This window comes from Lissotriton vulgaris, unplaced genomic scaffold (assembly GCF_964263255.1).
Source record: "Lissotriton vulgaris unplaced genomic scaffold, aLisVul1.2 SCAFFOLD_1296, whole genome shotgun sequence".
NCBI lineage: Eukaryota > Metazoa > Chordata > Amphibia > Caudata > Salamandridae > Lissotriton > Lissotriton vulgaris.
This window is the reverse complement of record NW_028242470.1, coordinates 629,785-645,330: the sequence shown is the minus strand read 5'-3', so window position 1 is coordinate 645,330 and position 15,546 is coordinate 629,785. Positions and strand designations below refer to the sequence as shown.

At 52.4% G+C, this 15,546-nt stretch overlaps 1 long non-coding RNA gene across 1 annotated transcript in view; it reads right to left on the bottom strand.

Annotated features, from left to right (window-relative positions):
• Positions 1 to 1,047: 1,047 nt before the first annotated feature.
• The window catches only part of LOC147668956 (uncharacterized), a 30,268-nt gene continuing 15,769 nt past the window's right edge, over positions 1,048 to 15,546 (bottom strand). Inside the window, exon 3 of the long non-coding RNA XR_015303771.1 lies at positions 1,048 to 1,120. This is a non-coding gene — a long non-coding RNA (uncharacterized LOC147668956). The remainder of the gene's footprint in view (positions 1,121 to 15,546) is intronic.

The following is a 15,546-nucleotide window of genomic DNA, read 5'->3' as shown; positions in this document are numbered from 1 at the left end:
ATAAATCTGTATTTGTAAAGCACGAACTACTCACCCTTACAGGTCTCGAGGCGATGGGGGCCGTCGTGGAAATTAACTGAGCTATTGCCCAGAGTCACATGGTGCTGAGCTGATCTGCCACCGGAGCCCGGGATGGATCTGTGAACTCTGTGCTCCGAAGTCAGTTGACCTGGCCGCTGCACCACATCTCTTCACTATTCTACGAGATGGCATTGACTACTCATTTGAGGTCCGTCATAGAAAAGGGTCTGATAACGGCAATGCAGGCTTTCTTTCACGCATCCCTCATTTCCACGAACAGGAAACGTCTGGGGGTGGGGTGTGTCAGGTAGCCCCTGTGGTAGACGATGGGATAGAGGATAAGGAGTGCCATGCCATCCCTTCATATATTTCTCCCCTCCTATATTCACAGTCCCCTTTTACCAGTTGACCGCTTTGCTGTCATCAAGAAGTGGAGAGAGGGGCGTCGGCAGGCGGCCCCTTTAAGCCGGAGCAGAGGACGGACATCAGAGGATACACGCTTGAAGAAGGCGGGGCGGAGAGCGCGTCAGGTTGGTCAGTAGTTGGTCCAGCTACACACAGCGAGGCGGAGAAACCAGCGGGGGAAGACCGGAAAGACGGAGAAGGCCTAACAGTGTTCCAAGAGAGAAAACCGGAGCCCAGGGAAGCTCACAGCTTGTCAGCAAGCGGAACACCCGAACCTGGCAGAGGAGGGAAAGCCGAAACGGAAGGAGACCAGAGTTCACTGAAGGACATGGAGTCAATATGCCATTGCCCCGGAGGGACGTGGCTCTTCCAGGTGCGTGAGCGTCTACGGGGCTTTTGGAAAGGGGCTGAGTCAAAGAGGGACGGGAGGGGAGGCTGAGGGGTGAAAGGGACCCAGGGAAAAGGAAATAAGTGAGACGTAAAAGAAAGACAAGAGCAGTAATCATTGGCTACTCTTTTTCTTTTGGTTGCTCCAACCTCTACCCACTCCCTTCATATATATGCATAGCTATAAGTTATCCCTCACATCCTCCCTTGATTAAACCATAAAGTAAAAACACTTACCTGAGTCTTTTCCTTCTGTCCGAGAGACGACAGCGGCCGAGGCTCACCTAAGGGACTGAAGTGGAAGACCCTGTGGGAAAGAAGAATATAACAGAGACAATCAATCATTGTGATTTCCTGTAATACTAATAAAAAGTGCATACCAAGAAATTATTTAATGCAGTGTGCTCCTTCTTGACCGACTCTTCTACAACGGGGAGCTACATACTTTCCCTCCAGGGAATGGGAGACAGACACACAAGGACCAACAGACACACACACGGGAAAGCATAGTAGAAAAATGCTACATACAGTTCTTCTATGCTTGCATATGTACATTGTTTTAAAAAGATGGTGGAACTATTGATTTTGTTCAATGTGCTTATTTTGCTAATTACTTTTATCTGCTTCTATTATCATTGCAGCACATACATTCTATACAAGAATTACAATGGTTCAATAAATAATGAAAATGCTAATGTTATATTATTTTAATTTGATATTACACAAGAATTACCCCTAAGCAGAAACTACTTTAAGGAGAAATGTAGGATTAGTACGTAGTACCACTCTATCTTTGTGAAGTTGAAAGAAAGGCTCTTGTATAGTTAATGCCTGAAGTTCATCAACTCTCCTTAATCAGGTTATCGTTATGGGGAAAGCAACTTTCCATAATAGGAATTGTAACTGACATTTGTGCATTGGTTCAAAAGGCGGGCCCATTAGCCTTGTAAGGACTATGTTTAAGTTCCACTCTAGAGTAGGGGAAACACTTGGTGGTATAACCCTGTTTAATCCTTCCATAAAGACTTTAATCACTGGTACTCTGAAGAGAGATAGGTGTTGTCTATTTTGCAAGTATGCAGCTACGACTTCCAGGTGTAAACAAATGGATGTGTAAGTGAATCCACATTGCTGTAAATGCAACAGATAACAAATGATGTTTTGCACAAACGCATCAAGATGATTGATGTTGTTGTTACAATAGGTAACAAAACGTTTCCATTTGCTGCATAACATGCTCTAGTAGTATGCTTTCTAGCTTCCTTTAGAATATTCATACAGTCTGGTGGTAGTTGTAAATAACCAAACTCTATGACTTCAGGAGCCAAATCGCTAGGTTGAGTTCTCTGGGAATTGGATGTCTGATTTCTCCATGGCTCTGGGTGAGGAGACAAGATGTGAGATGTAGCTTTTTTTTGTCAAATCTGTTTATTAGCATTTTCATAGGTTCAAAGCACATTACAAATCAATCATCATAACACGGCAGACCAGGCACGTCGGTCCATCATTCAGACACTACATATCAAGGCATATTATAAGCACGAAGGCACACTGACAGTGTCTCATAAGCAAGGGGTGTGTGCTCATCGCTGACCGGTGCGTGGAGGGCCTAGCCCGGTAGTCTCCAGGTTAGTTCTTTTGATTTAGTCCTGCACTGTAACATGCTCACAGGGTGGATCCCTCCAGTATGGACCTTCACAGAGAAATTACATTTATCTAGCAGCTGTAGAAACATAAACAGCAACGGCAAAGTCCCGCGTCCAGTTCATCGCATCTGGGGCAGGACGCATCAGAACGGTGGAAATACCTATTGATGAGGCTCGGTGTAAGGTAGGCCCTGTGAACAACTAAGAGTTGTATCTGGCGAAGAGGGCGTGGCCAGCAACATGGCCGACTAGACGTGCCTGCATAGAGCTCCGGCCGAGCCTGCACATTATCCGGCATACAATATCCCCCAAGACCCAGAAAAGCCATCCAACAGTACGGAACTGGAACCCACCTACCTGATACGAGCCGCGGTGGTCCCGAAACGGAGTCTGCCTCGTCTAGCTCCGGTGTATAGAGCGGACACCTCTGCCCCCCGGAGACCGAGATGGCGGCCTAGGCACCTGGAGGGAGCGGCGTGCGCCGAGAGCCGGCGGTCCAGCGGACTCTTCTCGCGGGCTGCTGGAGGCTTGACAGGGTGGACACCAGCCGGGCGGAAGGTCGCGCGCCGTCTCCGCCGGACAACGGGAGCGGGACAGAGGTGACTGCAGACCACCTACCCAAGATGGCGGCCGCCATGGCGATAATGTGCTGACTAAGGAGAGATCCCCACATTGATCCCGTCGCCGTGCAGCAGCTGAGACCGGGTACGGAGACAAAGCGGCGGCGAGCCTGATGCAGAGGTGAGAGATCCGCCTACGCCTGGCACCTGACCCGGGGATCGACCACAGAAGCGGCGCCCGCCTTTACCAATATGGCGGCCGCGCGCTGAATGACGAAGGCGGGACAGCTATCAAGCCGCGGAAGACCACTGAGGCCTGCCTGGAGGGGGAAGGCCTGCTTGTGCTGCCCCGGAGACCCTGCGGCCCATCCCGGTTCGGGAGTGTCTGGACCCCCCTTCTGCCAACACTGCACCGCCTGAGCCTGCAACACAGAGGCGGTGAGACTCCCGGGGGGGGCCGCACACGAGGCCCGGGCTGAGGAGTACCCCCCTGGCTTCCCAGGACTAGAGAGTGGAGGCGACGGGGCCCCCTTCGGAGTTCACCCCAGCCCCAGTGAGGAGAGACAGTAGGCCCCACATCCCGGAGGTGAGCCCAGATTGGCCTGGCATCGGGCAAGAGGGTGTACACCGGAGGTGCCACACCAGCGTGGAGGCAGCACAGTAAGACACGCCGAAGGGACAGGCGATCGAGCCACACAGGGTCTCGGGGGCCCACTGGGAGTGAGTGGATCGGGCCCCGTAGTCCTGAAACCGGCACCCCCTGAGGGGAAAAAGGAGCGGCTGACCGACGCCTCGGCCCACCCAACCACAGCACTCTGTTGCCGGTACCTATGCCCTGAGACCCGGGCTAGGGGGAGAGAAGGCTCCTCCAGAGACACGATAGGGAGACCACTGCCCGGCTACCGCACCCGAGACGGGATGTGTGCATGGTCACAGAGTCTCTAGGGAGGCTGCCCAGGGGAACTGACCGGTTGGGGCGCCCTGTAGCTCTGCCTCTGCCTCAGACGCACGTCCGACCACAGGGGTGGCACAGCGGAGCGGGGATCTGGCCCAGCGGCGTCCGGCCCCCAGAAGACACAGGTATGGGCAAGAGGGAGACAATACCCAAAACGGCAAGCAAGGGCCCAATGGACAATTTCGCAGCACCGCGACCTACGGTGGACCCACAACCCACTCACTCTGGCGCACGCAATGACACAAACATGCTATTGGAGGCCATACAGGCGTCGAGAACGGACATCCAAGCCTCACGAGCGGCCCTGGAAACCAAGATAGGGGAGGTAGGGTCTGAGGTGACACTGCTGCGCCAGGACTTTCGGAACTTGACAGACAGGGTCACGGTGGCTGAGTCGAGGTTGACGGACAATGAGAAGTCGGTCTCTGAACTTAAGAAGGACATGGCGGAGCTCCAGGCCTCCCACCGCCAACTCCTATGGAAGGTGGACGACGCTGAAAATAGGTCAAGGCGGAACAACCTACGCTTTGTGGGATTTAGAGAAGGGATTGAGGAAAGGAGCATGACCACCTTCCTCCTGGACTGGCTCAAAAAAACCTTCCCGACGGCACGATTCTCCTCGTGCTTTATCATAGAGAGGGCGCACAGGGCGCTACTGGCCAAGCCACCGGAGGGTGCGAGACCACGACAGGTCATAGCGCGATTCCTAAACTTCGCGGATCGGGATCTGATCTTACGAGAAGCCAGGGCTATGGGCGAGATCCGCTTCGAAAATACCACCATCATGATTTTCCCGGACTACAGTCAGGAGGTCTCGAAACAGCGCCGCTCCTTCGACGCCGTAAAAGCAAAACTGAGATCCCTCAGCATTCAGTATATGCTCCTCTTCCCGGCCAAGCTCAAGGACATCTATCAGGGCAAAGCCATCTTCTTCCCACACCCGGACGACGCATGGCAGTGGCTTGAAGAGCGCCCTATCCTGACCAGTAGAGAGGTGGCGAGCCGGGCGGCGCTCGACCGGGAACTACGGGAACGACCGATGTGGGAGAGGCCGAAGCCACAGCGTCGAAGATTGAGGAGGACGCAGAACAAGACGCAGGGGACCCCATACAGGACGAGGAACGTCCAGAACGAGAGACGAGGCAGATCGGCGTCACCAGGTACCGATTCAGTGGCAGGCTCGAGAATGGGTGGCCTGAGAAATGGAATCCGCTCAGAAGAAGAAGATGCGGAGGAATCGGAAGGCCGAGCATCCGGGGAGGAGGAGGAAGACACAAGGAGTGACTCGTTACACCCTCTGGCTAAGGAAATCCAGCAACTGGAACAAGACTCTACAGGCCGTGAGGGTCAAGTGGACACACAAGACTCACATTCGTGAACTGTGGTGTACTGGGAACGGGAAAAGATGGCGGCTCGGCGATGCGGAGCAAGCAAGTTGGCACACCCCCACTACTGTTTTCTGTGTTCTTAACACTGGTTACTGTTGATTGAGGGTGGGATGTGTGGGAGGGCGACAGGCCTTCTCCCACGGATAGTTGAGACCCGGATGGGGATGCAACTGGAAGGGGAGGGAGGTGGGGTGGGGGGTGCGGGAAGGGGTTTGGTTACAGTTTACCTCATGTTGGGGTGTTGGGACGTTGGGAAGGGAGGGAGACAGATATTCATGCAGCAGCAAGTTCAGGAAAGTGTACCCTTGCTACCGTCCCGGCCCTGGGGCCCGGTACTAGATAGTCCTCAGGTGAAACAATGGCGAATACACTAGCTACACCACACGGTGAAGGCGCTGGGGTTAAGGCGCTAACCTGGAACGTGAACGGACTGGGTTCCAAAATTAAGAGGAGCCTGGTTACTGCATATATTAAGCGAGTGGCACCTGACATCATTTTCCTTCAGGAAACACATTTGAGGGGGAACCGATGTGCTTTTTTGGCGCGCAGGCAGTACATAGTTCTGGCACACGCGGGATACACCATGGACTCACGGGGCACGGCAATACTAGTTAGGAAAACAGCACCTTTCACAGTCACACGTACATGGTTGGACCCACAGGGCTCGTTTGCCGGGGTGCAGGGGACATGGAGGAGGCGCAGGTACACTCTGCTGTCGGTATATGCTCCACCCAAATTACAGACACGAACAATGCAGGAGATCACGACCATTCTGCTAGACACGGCGGACACGATACAGATTGTGGGGGGGGATTTCAATGACGTGATGTGCGCGACGCGCGATAGATCTGGGAACCCCCACACAGTGGCTGCAGAGACGGCTTTGGCGTGCAGAATGGACACGATCGGTCTCACCGACGTTTGGCGGTGGCTACATCCTGCCCGCGTAGCTTACTCTTTTTACTCTGGGGCCCATAAGGTCTTCTCTAGGCTAGATTACATCTTCACATCGAGACAGGAACTTTCGGCGGGGGACGAGGCAGACTATCGGGCGAGGGGTATTTCGGATCATTCCCCGCTGTTCGTACATATAGGTCGGGGAAGGGGAAGGGGTCAGGCACACTGGCATATGTCGCCATGGGATTTACAGACTCCTGAAATTCTAGGGGGCATAAGAGCGGATATCAGAGTTTTTATGGCGGAAAACGAGGGATCGGTACAGTCCGGGGTGACACTATGGGAAGCCATGAAAACGGTGTTGAGGGACCGCTTCCAATCCAGGGTAGGGGAGGCCAGAAGGAAACGCACGGAAGCCATAGCGAAGGAGGAGGCAAACATCTTGACCCGGGAGGCTGAATATCACAGAACGAAGGAGGAGGCAGACCTCAGATTACTGCTGGACACTCAAAGGCTCTATAGAGAGCTAAGCACGGACGAGGCGCGTACACAGGCGCTGGCCACCCTACATCGCTTGTACGATGTCGGCGACAAATCTGGTAAACTCATGGCATGGCTGAGCAGGCGCGAGCGAGCTGCCAGGTGGGTGGATTGGGTTGAGCTCCCTAGTAAGGCGCGGGCGTCCACAGACGGCACTATAGCAGAGGCCTTTGCGAACTATTTCGAAGACTTTTACAGGGCAAGGGACCTAGGGGACGGCGAGGTGGTGCAATCGTTCCTGGATAGCGTGGAGGTTCCGCAGTTGACCCCCGAAGATAGTGAGGCTTTGGAGTCCGACCTGTCCCTGGATGAAATTGCAGAGGCGATGGCTGCCCTGAAACCGGGGAAGGCTCCGGGACCAAATGGTTTCCCGGCGGAGTTCTTCAAACGAACGGGGGACCTCCTTTCGCGTCACATGAAGTCGCTATTTGCGGGTGCGTTCGACTCCGGAGGCCTCCCGCCGGACCTGGCCCTAGCTACCATAATCCCGATCCACAAGGAAGGCAAGCCCCGTGGAGTCTGTTCCTCCTATCGCCCAATCTCGCTGCTAAATACTGAGACTAAAATCCTGGCCACAATTCTTGCAGGGTGCTTACGACAGGTAATAACGGGCCTGGTCCATCCAGACCAGTCCGGGTTCCTGCCGGACAGGGCCACCAAACTCAACCTGCGACGCACCCACAACTGGCTCCAGGAAATCTGTGACAGGAGTGAGCCACATTGGTTCCTCTCCTTGGACGCAGAGAAAGCGTTCAATGCGGTCCACTGGCCTTTCCTAATGGGAACCCTTGAAAGGTTTGGGTTTGGGCCCAAGTTCCAGCGCTGGGTGAAACTTCTGTACTCGAAACCTAGGGCTAGAGTGCGAATAAATGGGCGAATGTCGAGAGAGTTCACGATAGAGCGGGGGACGCGACAGGGGTGTCCGCTGTCCCCACTCCTTTTTACCCTCACGATTGAGATCCTTGCGATCCGTATCCGGCTAAACCGAGATGTGACTGGCTTCCAATGGGGGGGAATCGGCCGCTGACCAGGAGAAGATCTCCCTATACGCCGATGATGTGCTGTTGTACGTGACCGACCCGGCTAAGACGATACCGGCCTTATTCAGGGAACTAGGCGACTTTGGGGCGGTAGCCGGACATGCTATAAACTGGCATAAGTCGGTCCTCTACGACCCACAAGGTGCCCCGCGAGGGGAGGAGCTGCCTGAGCTGCTCATCCACACCACGGCAGGCTTCCGGTACTTGGGGGTCTTTATCACCCGAGATAAGCAGCGCTCCTACACGGCCAATGTCGACAGAGTTTTGGTGGCAGCAAAGGCGGAGATGGATAGGTGGAGGCCGCTCCCGCTCACCATTTTGGGCAGGGCTGCTCTGTATAAAATGATCCTACTCCCTAAGTTTTTATACGCCCTGCAGAATGAGTACTATCCCCTTCCGGCTCTGACATTGCGGAAAATCCATACCGATCTCCGCTCTTTCCTGTGGCTGGGGAAGCAGTCCCGGGTGGCACTCACGACTATGCAGCGCCACCAATATAGTGGGGGTCTCTCATTGCCTAATTTGGAGGCCTATTACTGGGCGGAACACCTCACCCCGATCAACGATTGGATACACGCCCCGGCTGACCACCCCACCTATGCACTAGAGAGATCTAAATGGGGCAATAAGACGGTGTTCCACTTCTTGTATGGCTGGAGGGGGGGCCGCCAGCTTCTCCCTGCGACTAAGATTACCCTGACGGCGTGGCGCAGAGCGTCGGTTAGAATGGGCTGGCATGAAAGGCTCACCCGCCAAACACCCTTATGGTCATGTAGGTGGCTGACTGAACTGAACAAGCTGCGTGGATTTCAAAGGTGGGACGACATTGGCATCTCCACAGTTGGGGATGTCATAGCACAAGGGGAACTTAAAACCTTCCAGGCACTGCAGCAGGAATTTGGACCCCAGAAAACCCAGTACTACAAATACATACAGCTGCGGCATGCATGGGGAGCCCAAAACATATCTCTCACCGACATTCCCCAGTTTGCACCACTTGAGGGCCGCCTACTGCAAGAACAGATACAGAGGGGGGCGGTATCCATGACCTACAAAACACTGACAAATAATATGTTGGGTGATCTACAGGCCCTCAGGGAGAGGTGGAAGGCAGATGTGGGCACGATGGAGGACCTAGACTGGGAACTCATACTCATGCACCCCCGAGAAGTGGCCATAAAATCGAGGCTTCGCCTCATTCAGTTTAAGGTCCTTCATCGGGTATACTTTGACAGAGTGAGGCTTTTTCAGATGGGGAGGGTTCACAACACCACCTGTCTACGATGCCAGCACCAAACAGGCGACTTCTTCCACATCATCTGGGGTTGCACAGTGATACAGGAATATTGGGACGAGGTTTTCAATTAATTGAGTGCGGTACTGGAGGTAGAGATACCTAAGGACCCCAAACTGGCGCTTTTGGGAATGTCCACGGAGGTGGATATCACGCGATACTTACTCATTTTTCTGCTGCTGGCCCTGGTGGTCGCCAAAAGAGACATTGCAAGAATGTGAGGGGCGCCTGGGAAACCAAATCTCGAGGAATGGAGAAGAGGTCTAGATATGTATATGGCAGCTGAACGAGTTACATATAAAGCTAGAGGGTGCCCCCGAATATTTAGAAAAATATGGGCCAAGTGGAGGCACTACCATGGATTGGAGTAGGAGGGTGAGACCGGTGGGGGGAGTGGGCGGGTGGTAGGATGAATCACAGAGATGGTGCGTATGTCGCTGATTCCAGTATTTGTACCCTTGAAGGTTACGGGCCATGGGGATTGCTTGTACTCAATGTATCACAACTTAGAGGACCGAGAGAGCCATGAGGGTCGGGGGGGAGTGGTGGAGAAGGGTTCATGCTGCTGGAGGGGGGGGGGGGGAGGACGGGAAGGGGGGCTTCGAGGAGAGGTCTCTCAGTTACTGCCTCTACTTATAGTTGATGGGGGGTGGGGGGGGGGGGGGGGAGTTCGGGGAGAAAATGAAAAATAAGTTCGTCAAGATGAATGCAATGTCACTGACTATTTCAAAAGTTGCGTAAGGGCGGGTAGAGCGGAATGTTGACGCTCCCCCGCGATGTCTTGTTCCTAGTACTTATGATTCGCCTGATGCAACAATAAAAAGAATTTGTAAATAAGAGTTGTATCTGGCGAAAGCGCATATTTCGGGGGATGCGGACCGGGCTTTTAAGGATTTTTCCCCACTCCTTGTCAGCAAGCGCCTGTCCCATGTCTTGCTCCCATTTGGCTCTGAGCGGGGTCAAGTTGGTCGCTGTGTGGCCCCCGAGTGACTCAGCGAACCAACAGATCTGATGCCTGCCGCTCCCCATTACGTGGAGATACTGCATGGTTAAATGCTGCTCAGGCTCCGTCGCCAAGTCTCCCCATCTAGCCGTCATCTTTGCCACGAGGGATCGATGCAATAGGAACCCCCCAGGAGGTAGTCCGTCCTCAGACACCAGCGTCTCATAGGCCACTAGCGCTCCGTCTATGAAAAGGTCGCCTAATGTTTGGACATCCGCCTCCCCCCACTGCTCCAGCATGGAGCGCGTGAGAACCCCCTCGCCCCCGGGAGAGCCCTACAAGGGTATAGCTGGTGCGTATGGGAGCACCGCTCGTGTGAGGAACAGGGCTCTACGAAAGCACCTATACACCACTGCCAGCAGTGGCGGGGTGGGCCTCTCAGGCGCCGCCAACGGGTGGAAGAGCCTGGTGACACGACCCAAAGAGTACGGCGGCTCAGTCTTAGCAGTGTCCTCTCTACCTCTATCTGCCAGCCAGCGGGCGATCCATTGAAGCTGCGCAGCCAGATAGTAATGCTCAAAGCAAGGGGCAGCTAGCCCTCCTCTATCCGTTGGCAGATGTGAGATGTAGCTTTTGATTTGGAACCACTGAGAGTTCTAAGGTTGAGAGTACCAAGGTTGACGAGAACATGTGGGGGCTATTAAGATCAGTGAGGGACATTTGTCTAAGCTTCCGAACTATAAATGGAATTAGCAGGAGAGGCGGAAAAGCGTAAGAAAATGTCCCTGACCAAATCGTCCATAGGGCATTGCCCTTGGATGCTGGGTGTGGGAACCTGGATGCAGAGTTTGGGTATTTTGCGTTGTGTACTGTGGCAAACAGATCTATCTGTGGAAAACCTCATTTTTGAATGTAGGGAAGAAGAACTTGGGGATGAAGTTCCCACTTGTGTACTTGCTGCCTGTGTCTGCAGAGCAAGTCTACAATCTGATGGTCTTCTCCTGGGAGGTGTTCCGCTAGGAGATAGATTTTCTGGTGAATCGCCCAATCCCAAATGCTTTATGCAAGGCACGACAGCTGGAAAGAGTGAGTCCCTCCCTGTTTCTGTAGGTAGTACATTGCTGTCATGTTGTCAGTGTGAACTAAGACAGTCATGCCTACAAGTTGGATGAGAAAAGCTGAGGAACACTGCAAGAAGTTCCAGGTAGTTGATGTGGAGACGTTTGTGCTTGTCCAACCGCAGCCCTGGACTTTGTAATGTAGAAGATGGGCACCCCAACCGGTTAACGATGTGTCTGTGGAATCGGGTCTATGAAAGGCTGCCCTTTTGCTACGTTTTGAGGGGTCCACCACTGCAGCGAGCGATGGTTGCGGTGGTCTACCGACACTAGATCGGTTAATAGACCCTGGGCAAGATGTACGACCCTTTCATTTTGCGCCTCGCAATTTGCGACTCATTGTGAGTCACAAATTGCGAGGCGCTAAATGAAATGTACAGTAGTTGTTATAATACTGATTTGCAATTCCCAATGGGCTCGCAAATTGCGAGGCACATTAATATTAATGAGCCTCTCGCAATGTACGAGCCCATTGGGAATGCCAACCCTACCTGGGATGGTGGCCTGCTGGGCTCAGCAGACCAAAAAAAAACCTAGTTTCCATAAGCAAAACATTTTTTGATTTGCGAATAACTTTGGCGTCGTTTGACGAATCTTCCTGAAATTTTCCCAAAAAGATGTCTATCCAGGTCAGCTCCTATCCTGAAAGTTTGAGGGTGATCCGTCAAGCAGGGGCTGAGAAAAAAGCGGGGTCCCAAAACGCGTTTTCTCCATGTTCATTTCCATAGGAAATTTTGCGACAAGCTACAGCCTGAACTGCTGAACGGAATTACCCGAAATTTGGCAAAAAGGTGTAAATTCGTTCAGTAGTTTTTGAGAAAATAAAACAAGCATTTACAATGCAATGGTCTCGGCATCATTAAAGGTAGAGCTATTGGCATTGCTCATGACATTTCTTTTTTTTTCTTTAAAATCATAAATAAATGGCATTGTCATTTACATTGCCAATACACAGCACTCTGCACTCAACAGCACACAGCACTCTGCACTCAAAAGCACACAGCACTCTGCACTCAAAAGCACACAGCACTCTGCACTCAAAAGCACACAGCACTCTGCACTCAAAAGCACACAGCACTCTGCACTCAAAAGCACACAGCACTCTGCACTCAAAAGCACACAGCACTCTGCACTCACTACTCTGCACTCTGCACCCACTACTCGGCACTCACTACTCGGCACTGCACTCACTACTCGGCACTGCACTCACTACTCTGCACTGCACTCACTACTCTGCACTGCACTCACTACTCTGCACTGCACTCACTACTCTGCACTACACTCGGCACTCACTACTCGGCACTCACTACTCGGCACACTACTCTGCACTGCACTCACTACTCTGCACACTGCACTCACTACTCTGCACACTGCACTCACTACTCTGCACACTGCACTCTGCACTCACTACTCTGCACTCACTACTCTGCACTCACTACTCTCACTCTGCACTGCACTCACTACTCTGCACTGCACTCACTACTCTGCACTGCACTCACTACTCTGCACTGCACTCACTACTCTGCACTGCACTCACTATTCTGCACTCTGCACTCACTACTCTGCACTCTGCACTCACTACTCTGCACTCACTACTCTGCACACTGCACTCACTACTCTGCACACTGCACTCACTACTCTGCACACTGCGCTCACTACTCTGCACACTGCGCTCACTACTCTGCACACTGCACTCACTACTCTGCACACTGCACTCACTACTCACACACAGATCCACAGTCAAATGAGCCACCCAAGTTTTTAGCAGAATTTAACACTGTGAGCACGAGCAACACTACTATAACATCTGGCAAGCGAATAACATACCAGCCTAAACGTTTTATTTTTCATGATCAAGCACAAAAGACGTGATCGCATCTGCAGTAAGTTTTTTTAGGTTTAAAGCCAAAAAAATCCTTACTCGTGAACCTTGAACTGTTTACTCACAATTAAAGTAATGGTTCTGTGCAAATACTCTTTAAAATAGTACATATGTAATTGTGCCATTGACAATCATTCTTGTAATCACATCTGTAGCGTGTGTATGCTTTTTCATAACCACTGCCATGCCTCCCACACACTGAGTGAGGGTGTCTTCCTGCACTAGAGCCTGTCAATAGCGACTGTTACTTTTCTCTAGCTATTTGGGAAGAAGCTGCACCCGCCCCTCGGAAATCTACCTGAAAGAAGAGTACAGGTGGATGAGGAACTTGCCGAACGCTTTAATATGCCCGATGGCTCCGGCCTATGCAGGCCGAGACCTAATTCAGGAATTCATAACATCGGCCTCTTTGCTTTGTTCTCTTGTACAGCTCTAAACTGGACTTCAGTACAAGGATATTTCCTTCCAGCAGATAACACACTTTGCTTTTAGGACGCATTTCCCCTTTTAATAAGAATTTGTTGAAAGTGCGGCGTACCAATTTCCGGCCGGTCAAACCACACATTATCTGGGGCACATGTGCATACTTCACCCGATTAAGCTGCGTCTGTGCATACTTCACAATAAAACGCTTTCAGAAGGAAATGAAACAAAGGCATAGAAGGTGTGCAGTGCCAGGCGGTGACTGGTGCCTTAACTGGGCTCCGGGTTCAAAGTCCTCGCCGCGACGCGAACCGCTCCCTATCGTCTCTGGTGTCAGGCCGAGAACCAAAGTGACAGAGCGAATGAAAGATGACGCATCTTATACTTCAATCGAAAGCAAGACCGAAATAGGGATGGGCGCAAATTTGTTTTGAGCAAAGGTTGCAAATGCCCGTTTCTTTGAAGTTTGTGAAGTTTCCCAACTTTCGTTTTTCTTTGCCTGTGCAAACTTGTGCTGCTTATTGCATGATAATTTTCACAATACTGCAGATAATTACCATTGTACTAAAACTCAGCCAGATAAAAAAAACAGTGCAAGCTGAGAGAGCATCCTAAATGCCCCCGGAATCCCACCGCGGCCGCCCCGGAAGTCAGGCACGGTCGCCTGTGACGGGGGCGGGGCCACATCCAGACCGGAAGAGGAGGCAGGCGGAGTCAAATGCGTCTCGCGCCCGGGGCTCCTGTGACCGGTGTGGAGCCCCGGGGCCGCGCCAGCAGGAGGTTGGGCGCCGCGTGCTGAGAGCAGAGTCCCCAACATTGGCCAGGTAAGTTCCAAAAGGCTGGGGGGCTTGGTGCACTTGTGTGTGTGTGTGTGTGCGTGTATGCTCGTGTGTGTATGTATGTGTGCGACGGTGGGGGAGGGAGGGAGGGCCTCGGTGCACTTGTGTGTGTGCGCGTGTGTGTTTATGTGTCAGGGGGGGGTGTCTCTGTATGTATGTATGTATGTGCGTGCGTGCATGGGCGCTTGTGTGTGTGTATGCGCATGCGTGTGTGGTGCTTGAGCTTCCCAGGAGACAGCGCCTGGCCACAGCGCGCGTTCCAGTTTCAAATCGGCTCCAAGGATGCGCGTGGCCAAAACTGTCTCCTGGGAAGCACACTCGCTAACAAAAGATCTCGGCGGAGACGCGCTTCCGCGCGTTTAGCCGAGACCTAAAAATAAGAGTAAAAAAAAGAATTTCCCATAGGAAAATTTGTGCAAGGCTACAGCCGAAACTACTGAACGGAATTACCCCAAATTTGGCAAAAAGGTAGTGCTTGGGTCAGAAAGCGACCTTTTTAGGTCTCACCTCTGCCAGCGCATGCCCTGCACTGGCGAGACTTTTAGTAAGTGGGCTTCAGAATATTCTACCACTGTGGCTTAGAGCTTACGGTTACGCGCTCGGGCGCGCTCTCACGAGCAGAGGAGCTATCTGGCTTTCCTCTCTCCTCATGGGTCATCAGCTTTCAAAATACGAGAGCTTTCTTTCACATTCCTGAAGTTGATAGATTCCTTTTCATTTGCCTATATATCCCTACCTCTCTTCTACCCCTCTACCCCTACTCTACCCCTCTACCTCTACTCTACCTCTCTTCTACCCCTCTACCTCTCTTCTACCCCTCTACTTCTCTTCTACCGCTCTACCTCTCTTCATCCCTCTACCTCTCTTCTATCCCGCTACCTCTTCTCTACCCCTCTACCTCTCTTCTATCCCTCTACCTCTTCTCTACCCCTCTACCTCTCTTCTATCCCTCTACCTCTCTTCTATCCCTCTACCTCTCTTCTATCCCTCTACCTGTCTTCTATCCCTCTACCTCTCCTCTACCCCTCTACCTCTCTTCTACTCTATCCCTCTACCTCTCTTCTAGCCCTCTACCTCTCCTCTACTCCTCTACCTCTCTCTACCCTTCTACCTCTACTCTACCTCTCTTCTACCCCTCTACCTCTCTTCTACCCCTCTAAATCTCTTCCACCCCTCTAACCCTCTTCTACCCCTCTAACCCGCTTCTA